Consider the following 10129-nt stretch of genomic DNA (forward strand, 5'->3'; position numbering starts at 1 on the left):
CCTCAAAGTGTGATCTTGGAGCTTGCTAAAACACAGATGTGCAGGCCTCATTCTGATTTACTGAATCAGATCCTCCAGTATGGGACCCAGAAAAGTCTGAAAAGCACGGCTGTAGACCTGAATAGGAAACTAATACTATCATTGCCTTTTGTTTTTCTTCCCTTAGTTTTTTGCTTTGTTTTGTTTGTTTGTTTTGGTTTTGGCGTTTGGTTTTTTGACAGAGACGCAGTAAGAGAGGGAACACAAGCAGGGGAGTGGAAGAGGAAGAACTCTCGCAGGCTTCTTGGTGAGCAGGGAGCCCAAGGCAGGGCTCGATCCCAGGACTCTGCGATCATGACCCGAGCCAAAGACACTTACTGACTGAGCCACCCAAAGCCCGAGGAATTTTTTTTTTTTCTTAAAATAAAACAAAACAAAGTTTGTCTCATTTGATTTTAAAATCATGAATGTTCATTGTAAAAAAGTTCTTACCAAAAAATTTAAATAATAAGTTAAAAATTACCAATTATCCCACTATGCAAAGATAACCATGGATAAATGCTATCCTTTTTTTCCCCATTACATATTACAGTGAACAAAGGCCATTCGGTATGTGCAGTTGCTGCTTTCATAGAACCACAGGATATTAATGCCATGAGGGAACCGGGAGATGATGTGGACCCCATTCCATCATTTATATCAAGGAAAACCAAGTAATTAGGTCTATGGCACCAGTCCAGCCAGTAACTGATATAAATGAACCTAACGGTTGTCTCCATCGGATGTGCATGAGGCATCAGATTATCTATCTAACAGAATGACATTTTAGGAAAGCGCTACATAGTTTTAAATCTCAAAGACGCCTAAAAAAATTGTATACCTGATAAGCCTAATGGTCTGTCCTTGGAGAAGAAAACAAACAGATAAAGAAAAAAAAATCATATGAGACATACTAATATTATTTCTCCAACTTTCTAACTTTGGTGAAGTAGACTACATAATAAACATCACGCACTAGTCAGTGACCAGTGCAATATACAGTTGACCCTTGAACAATGTGGAAATTAGGGGCATTCATAATTTTTTCACAGTCAAAAATCCATGCATAATTTTGGACTGCACTGGAACTTTATTAATAGCCCACTGTTGACTGGAAGCTTTACTGATAACATAAACAATTGATTAACACATATTTGTATTTTACATGTACTATATGCTGTATTCTGACAATAAAATAAACTGGAGAAAAGAAAATGTTATTAAGAAAATCACAGGGAAGAGAAAATACATTGGCAGTACTGTACTATGTTAAAAATCCACATGTAAGTGGACCTGTGCAGTTCAAACCTGTGTTCAAGGGTCAACTATATATTAATATAGAGGCAACTTATTCACTTACCCATTCATTGTTTTAACAGATATTCTTTGGGCATATAACTTGAACTTACTGCTCAAAGGACTAGTGTCTTGGTAAGAAGCAAAATGTACACTTAGGGTATATCTTTTTTTTTTTTTTTAAGATTATATTTATTAGAAAGAGAAAGAAAGAGAGCACAAGTTGGGGGAGGGGGAGAAGTAAAGGGAGAAGCAGACTCCCGCTGAGCAAGGAGCTGGATGCAAGGCTGATCATGACCTGACCCAAGGGCAGATGCTTAACCAACTGAGCCACCCAGGCCATTTATTTTGCATATATTTCTTAAATGAACTTATACTTTCTTGAAACATAATCTTATATCTGAGGCTGGGTTTTCGAGGCTGGGGAAATGGTATGCCTCCTCCTCCAGCTGTAACTGTGTACATACACTGCATATCATCAAATGAACTTAATGAGTGTATTCCATCTCTGGAGTTGCTCAATATTTGAAGATTACTTTTTAATGAAATATCTTGTTATCATTGTCCAAATAACTGATGACCTTTCAAACGGAAACCAAATGTAAATACAGGGACAGGAAATCAGTGTATTTTTTTGTACAGAGAAAGAAAAAGAAGGCAGGTGTCATGGTATAGAGAAAAGAACAGGAGGCTAGGAAATTGCTGTTACTTGTCAGTTACAATTTCTGGTTGGTGAACTTCAGTTTACCATTTATTTGTCCATCATATACACCATTCTATTTGCTCTTTGGAATGTCACTATACTGCAGGTGGCCATTTATACTGTGACCCACTGCACCAGTGTGTTGGCTAATGAATGAGAAGTTATCTGATGGGTGAACTCTTGGTGAGCCAATAGCACTCAATGATGTAAAATATTAATACTGAAGATAAGTACATGTGTATTCTAGTAAAACACTTTGCACTCCTCATAGCAAGGACATCTAATACCCAGGAAGTAATTTTTGAGGTCATGGTCAGCTTCCTAGAAACACAAAGCTTAAAAGCTTAAAAAAAACTTGCAGGAATCACAGACTTTCCAAGTTCTCAGCTCCATACCCCCATTTAATTGGTGATTAAAGTAGAGGCTCAAAGAGGTTACACGTCTTAGTCAAGGACTAGAACCTGGGGTGCCTGTAATGCTCTGTCTGCCAAATGCATTTTGCCCAGAAAGCCTCAGAAAGCACATCTACATCTATCCTTCATTAATTAGTCCTAAAGTTACCTTACATTATGTCTTATCTTTAATATGAACATCTATTTGTTAGATAGTGGTGATAGTCATGATGTTTATCGATAGGAAAAGCAGGGTATCTATTGAAAAATTACATACCCTCCCCAAATACTTATTAAGTCCAATTAAACTGAAGCATGAGAGTGGAGTGAAAATTGCAGGCAGAGTGTAGAGCAGACAGTCTAAGGGAATTTGGGGTGGCAAAGCCAATGGCAACTGAGAAAATTTCTGGGAAGGTGGCTAGAGGTAGGGCCTTTAACAGAAATTGTTGGTCACATAATCTTAAAACAAATTAAAGTTTAATTTTGGAAAGAAAACTATTAATGCTTGCCTGTCATCCTTACAGTGTGGTCCAAGTTTATGATCTAGTATTTTATCTCAGTTCATAATGTATTGTTAGGACAAGGCAAGGAAAGGGTTTATAAACATGATACTCCACTAGAAAATGTCCAGACGGCTGTTTTTGTTCTTTCCCTCGTCCCCTTTCCAACTGTCCAGGCCTTGAATGTGAGAAAGAAACTTAAGACCCTCAAACAATATGCCAAATAAATGTCTTTTGCATTCTGGAAGGAAAAAAAAAAAAAGGGTCTCTGGGGCTCAGTAAACTGACTCTAAGTCGGCCTGGAAGAGCCACAATACTTTTTGTTCTCCAGACTGCTTGTGGTTCCCCCAGAATTCTTCGTCCGGCCTAGAAAACCAGCTCTGTGACATTCTGGGGGCCTTTAACTCTTATGGTGAATTACTGTATCCAATGCATATCTCCTCCAGGGCTCACAGAGATCTCAGCAAGCACGGAATATGGAACTGTTCAAATCAGGAATAGATGGGGACTTTGAAGATAAGGTAAACTGTGTTTTCTTGTTGACAAAATAATCTGAAGCTTTTGTTGTGTGTTTCCATAAAAGACTTCCCAGGCATAAATCAATATGGCAGCACAACTCTGCGAGAATAAGAAACGATAAGTATAGTTTTCAGCACCCTGTAACTACTCATTACGTTTATTTCCCAGTTTTCTTTGTTATTCCTTTCCTGTTCAAATCTGAGCCAGCACATTTTTGGCTTCCCAGCTGAAGGAGGAGGTGCTGCCAATCAGCAGGATATATAATACAGATAAGATTCATATAAACTCTTTTGAACTGGTAAAATAGCTGGATGGGAAATGGATGTTAAATTGTTTACATTTGGCACGAGAAGAAAACGTTCCATTTTTAAATTCAAAGCCTCTGCACCTTTGTAAATGAAAACAAATCACATGGGTCATGTAGTGTTCCACTCTGTAAAAGCCATCAGGAGGCTGATAAAAGCTTTCGTAAATCAGTAACTTTATCTGGTACTTGCTCAAAAGAGTCATTTTCCAGATTAAAATGATGTGGCCCTTGCCCTGGGTCTTTGGAAAAACTGTGCAGTAAAAACAGGCTCCCAGTAGACTCTGAGGTGTGCTCTACAAACAGTGACAAAAAAAGAAAAGAAAAGAATGAAAGGAAGGAAGGAAGGAAGGAAAAAAAGTTTTGGGGGAGATGCCTATGAATTTTAATTTTTCAACTAAGGTCTTTCCAAATTCCTATGAAGGTGAGAACAGCATGAAGGTTACACATGGATAGTCTGAAGACATTAACATTATGAAAAAACTATCCTCTTGGCAAATGTAGGTATGCCCAGCTAAGTTCAAGTGATAAAGAAAAGTCATTCTTAAAAATGAATTCTTGGGGAATAAATAAATAAATAAATAAATAAATAAATAAAATTTAAAAAAAAATGAACTGTTGAATTCCATGAAATAGCTAACTGGCTTAATCCCACAGAAAAATTCCCACTTTGTGTGAAATTTTGCATGTTTCAGTCACTTCATCTTACGTGATATGAGCACAATCCAGATATTAAATGATCTAAAAATCACTCAGAATGTGTTTAATAGTTAAATAAAATTAATTACAAAGTTGAATTAGAGTATGAATGGGTGGAGAGCCCTTGGTCATGGGTGAAGTGCAAAGCCTGGGATGCCTGGTCATTGAGCACCCTCCCCCCCTCAGTTGATCTATGTTACTGTGTCATTTTCTAATGTTCAAATATAGTGTAGGATTAACCACATGGAGCAAGGAAAGGGGACATCAGGACTATGGTTCTTCAGACTGGTCTTACGAAGTACATATTGCCCCAAGTTGCCGTTAATAGAAAAACCATCTGATCCTTATTATTAGAACAATGCTGACCTCAAAAAGAAACGGATAGGAGAAGGCTCATTGTGATTTTGTGCATTGTTCTGGAACCCTTAAAGCTCCTCTGGGCAGGATTTCTGCCATTCATTCTACAGGGAAAATCCTGAACTACAATTAGGAATATATGATGAAAGTAAATGAAGATAGTTATCTTCATTCATCTTGATTTCAGTTTTTATTCAAACAATTTCATGATTTGTGAATCAGGAGATCATTTGCCTTCAAACTCTGGTGTAGGACCAACTTCTTGAGATTTCAAAATGGTGACGTTTGCACAGGCAGGGGAGAAAGATGTAAGACCCTTTATAAAGTCCCTTCTTTTGTAGTCATTCTCTTGCCATGCTGGATCTGAGTACTCATTTTCTGAAGATGACTCATTGTCAAGATGATACCCAGTTTCCCCAGTCTCCACTTGGTTTTGTAATCATTTTACAAGGGAGGTTTGAGACTAGACACTTGCCTCTCTCTGCTGCCTATTGAGCTTCTTTTAGACAGAACCCCACAGACTTCAAACAAGTGCCGAGCACAGAGCAAAGTCAATGAATCAGGACACGATGAGTCTCTGGCCTTCTAAGTGATCCTGAAAGGACCGATTGAAGTCAATAGGCTCACTGTGGAAATCAAAAGGAAGCCTGCGAATGCATATAAAAGTGAGAATTATTTTCTTTAAAGTGAACTTCACTAGCATTCCCCAGTGACTCAAGTGCTGTTAGTAGCCCTGAGGTTTGCTGATACTGCCACAGATTGGTACTATACATGAAAATAATGGCAATCCGAATAGACATTTTTTTCCAAAGAAGACATACAGATGGCCAAAAGGTACATGAAAAGATGCTCAATATCATTAATCATCAGGGAAATGCAAATCAAAACCACAAGGAGATAACACCTTACATCTGGCAGAATGGCTAGTATCAAAAAGACAAGAAATAACAAGTGTTGGCGAGGATGTGGAGAAAAGAGAACATTTGTGCACTGTTGGTGGGAATGTAAATTGCTGCAGCCACTATGGGAAACAGTATGGAGTTTTCTCAAAAAATTAAACATAGAATTAAATCATGCCATTGTGACAATATGGACCAAAAGAACATTTTGCTAAGGGAAATAAGTCAGATAGAGAAAGACAAATACTGTATGATCTCTTTTATGTGTGGAATTTATAACAAAGAAAACAAGGTCATAGATCCAGAGAAAAGAAGAGATCAGAGCTTGCCAGAGGTAGGGGTGAGAGGATGAGAGAAATGGGTGAACTGGGTTTTTTGTTTCATTTTAGTTTAAATAGATTAAATTTTAAAAATAGAGATACAAATAATGTGGATGCCCAAATTAGATTGCACCAATGGGACATCATTTAAATATTTAGAGAAGTTACCACACATTCATTAAACCAACAATTTTGTTTAATACATGAACATGTTTTATACCTGACTCGAACCCAACTTTGCAACAGCACCAACAATCCGTATTCACTGCACATGAGCAAAAGTGATAAACAACTGAACTTCTGCTATTGAAATTCAAGACACAGGAATCTCCAGACATGTTGGAGGAAATGCAGATATTCTGAAAGGCCTAGTTTTACACTGATGAGGAATGAAACCACACACCATCAAGGCTTAGAGGTTTTCATGGAAATAAGGAATTAGGGTGTACTGAGTATCAGCTTGGAAAATGTTGGCGATATTGTTGGGGTAGATGAGCAAGACAGCTTCTATGCAGAATTTGCAAAGGGAGCTCTTGGGAGGAACAGCAACAAGTAAACACTTGGGGTTTTAATTAAGCCTCAGTTTGCAAGTTCATTAATAATAATGCATCTGGGATTCCCAGTGTTGATGTAATCAAGCCCAACTTATTGCTAGGAAGTGGGGGGTCAAGGAGATCACCAGGGATTCATGGCCTCCCCTTTTCCTATTCAGTTATATTATTTTATTGAAACAGAGGTTGTTCTCCAGTGATAGACATTTAGGACATTTGCTGATGGAATGAATACATATCATCATAGCATTGCTGTACTAATGATACTTGGCATTGAGTTTAATAAAGGTGACTGGATAACAGGTGCTTTTCTGATGAGGTGATGGCTTTTACAAATCAAGCTAAATTTGCTGAGGCTGGTTTGTAGCCTTTTCCTAGTAACTTCAGAGCTGGCAATAGAAAGACAGTCATTTATAATTTCAATCTTATTTGAATGTTGCTTCTCAAGTTTGTTTTCTCCTTCACAGTTTATCCCTCTGGAATAGTGCTGACTATCTTACTTTGGGCTCCATCAGAAGCAGATCTTGAGGCAAGGATAGGAATACACACTGATTATTTGAAAGGCAATCCCAAATAGGGTTGCTAGATTTGGCAAATAAACATGCAGTAACTCAGCTAAATTTGAAGTTAAAATAATAACAAAAAAATTTTTAGTATAAGTTGTGTCCCATGCAATATTTGGGATATAATTACACTAAAAAATGCTTTTTTATATGAAATTCAAATGTAGATGGGCATCCTGCATTTGACGAGGCAACACAATCCCAGGAAGCTAAGGAGTGGGGGAACACAAGACAAACAAGGAAAGACCAATGCAGAGTGCATTAATGAGCAGGTGTGAACAACTATAGCTCACCTCTGGGGACTCTGGGAAACTGTAGAGAACATACCTTAGAGTTGTACTATCTGGGGGCAAAGGAACGTGGACATGTATTCACTGTCTTTTTCCATTATTTGTTAAGTGTTGGTCCTGGGGCATAAGCCCTCTCCTGCACATTCTGTTTGCCCTGCAGTCATAGAAATCCTTGGCAGAGAGTTGCAAGTACTTGAAGTAGAAGTCTATGGCAAGTATTAGAACCTTAAGAACCAAGGGGTATTGATAAAACCTGAGTTTCTTATTTGGTGACCAAGTCATGGCACCTCTTTGTTTCTAAATCCTTAGCTCTTCATCTTTCTTCCCAGAAGCTCTCTCCTGAGGATAGTGAGTTATTGACACCTTCTCTAGGAGAAACTGCTCACTTTCCCAGCCTGGGACAGATGTGGTTGGTGTTTATCTGTTCCCCATGCTATAACTACCCCAGGATCTTTTAAAAACTCTGCTTCTATGAAATGCTCGCTATCCTGTTTTCAGTTCGTTAGTGAGCCTAACACATGGTTCAGAGTCTTCCATCATTTCTCATATCCTAACATCCTCCTATGCAGCTCCCACACCAGCATGAATGCTCTTTTGACACCTAGGGCTGCTACTCCAGAGAACTTTACCTTTACTTCACTTCAGTCACCTGTTCCTTAGAGACACACTACACTGTGTCATCATCTGGAACTTCTCCCCCAAGGGTTGGCCCCCACCTTATCACTGAACCCTCTTAATGAGGCACTATTGAGATTGTTTTTTGACCCCACTGAGACTCCTAATACCTTGAACCTCTCTGTCAGCCTCATCCAGAGTTACTGCTTTTCCTATTCAAGTGAGACTAGATGGTTTATGTTTTCAAACTCACTCTTTGCCTGTGATTATTCTAACACTCCAGCCTAACAAAACCATTGCCCTCAGTTATCCATCTCACCATTTCCTCTACATCTATACCTGATCAATGGAATCCTGCTGGTTGATATCACAGAACTATGGGAAATGATGTCTCTAAAAAGTCATGAACTCATCTTAACTGGCCTCTCAATGCTGTTGGCAATCCTATTATATTCCTTACTTTTCTCAAACCTTCTATCTCACTTGCACAATTCTCCCTGCCTGTATTATCCCATCCTGATTTTTCTTCCTCATTCTTTCTTCTACACTTAGAATATGATTGTATCCCATCTTGTTCCACAAAGAAAATCACAAAAGGAATCCTGGCAGATTCTTGCCATTGAAATTACAAGTTTTCCACATTCATCTTTTTCTTCTTTTCTTTTGATATAGTGAAAAATAGGTCATGTATTTCTTGCTTCTTATTGCATCAGTCTCCCCATCATACCTTCCAGCTTTGGTCATTTCCTCTGGGAAGTCTAGTCTGTTCTCTGCTCCCACCCCACCTCCAGCAGGGTTAGATGTCCTGTCCATGTCCTCCCATGTAATGCTGCACTAACTCCTAGCTTTGCACTGAGAACACTATCCCTAGCCATAAGCTCCAGGGACAAAAGAAATAATAGGTCTGACTGGTTCATAGTTTCTCCCATTACTATTCAAAAAGTTTCTGCTGAGTAAGTGAATTAAAAAGAAATTTAAAAAATGAATTGGCTTTGTATCAGTTTCCTATGCTATTTAAAGATGGCCATTTTTGTTTTCAAGCATTAGATTTCAATGAGACCTTTTGAATCTACAGACATCATGTATACTGCAGGTATACATTTTTTTAATTAAATTTATTTATTTTCAGAAAAACAGTATTCATTATTTTTTCACCACACCCAGTGCAGGTATACATTTTTAAGTGACCTGAAATGAATGCTCAAGTCAATCAGTTTACTCAATAAAATGGCCAATTAACAGAAACAGAGCCTGTTTATTTGACAAATTTGAAAGGTTAATTTAGTCAGAATGAAGAGATCCTGTAGCCCAATGTAGACTTACTGTGTGTTAGGCCTCAGGGGGGACTACCGTGTTCTAGCAGTGAAAAGATGAAGAAATTCTCATTGAAGAAGGAATGCAATTATTGGTATAAGCACCAATATCCTATCATCTTTTCCCACTGAATTTTCCTATCAGTCTAATAAAAAATAGAAGTTGCTATTAAGGATGTGGGTACCTTGTTATTCCTTAGCATGTGGTGTGTGTATGTATATGTGTGTGTGTGTGTGTGTGTGTGTGTGTGTATGTATTTTTTTAAAGATTTTATTTATTTATCTATTTATTTGTCCAAAAAAGAGAGAGAGCACAAGCAGAGAGAGCAGCAGGCAGAGGGTAAAGCAGGCTCCCCATCAAGAAAGAACCCTGATGCAGGACTTGATCCCAGGACCCTGGGATCATGACCTGAGCCAAAGGCAGAGACTTAATCAACTGAGTCACCCAGGCATCCCTAGTGTGCACATATTTCAAAATGAAAAATTAGTTTTTTGACTATCACCTTATTCATTTTATGCAAGAGATCTCATTAAATGATCCTAATACATCTACAATTTCCACTTCTAATTTCAGCCAAAGAATATGGGGTTTTTTTAACCCTGTTGAGAATATAAATAAGATTTTAGTCTTCAGGCATCCAGAAGAAATAGCATATTTTGGTATTTCTTTCTCTCATTGAATGAATTCATTCACAATTTCTCTGATAAATTCCCATCCTAAACCATCAGTTAAATCCCAGTCCAGAAGTTCATTTTGTTGAGTACCCTATAATTTCATTAGCAGTTATAA

General features: G+C 38.0%; 1 long non-coding RNA gene across 2 annotated transcripts; it reads left to right on the top strand.

Annotated features, from left to right (window-relative positions):
- The first annotated feature begins 603 nt into the window (after nucleotides 1-603).
- On the top strand, nucleotides 604-9662 carry LOC116570510. Of its 2 annotated transcripts, XR_004277458.1 has the most exons (4): nucleotides 604-692; nucleotides 3356-3430; nucleotides 6167-6170; nucleotides 9646-9662. It is a non-coding gene; the product is annotated as an uncharacterized LOC116570510 (long non-coding RNA). The 2 variants fall into 2 exon arrangements; XR_004277459.1 differs by lacking the exons at nucleotides 6167-6170; nucleotides 9646-9662 and adding an exon at nucleotides 4135-4167.
- The last annotated feature ends 467 nt before the right edge of the window (nucleotides 9663-10129 follow it).

This window comes from Mustela erminea, chromosome 12, assembly GCF_009829155.1.
Source record: "Mustela erminea isolate mMusErm1 chromosome 12, mMusErm1.Pri, whole genome shotgun sequence".
Lineage (NCBI taxonomy): Eukaryota > Metazoa > Chordata > Mammalia > Carnivora > Mustelidae > Mustela > Mustela erminea.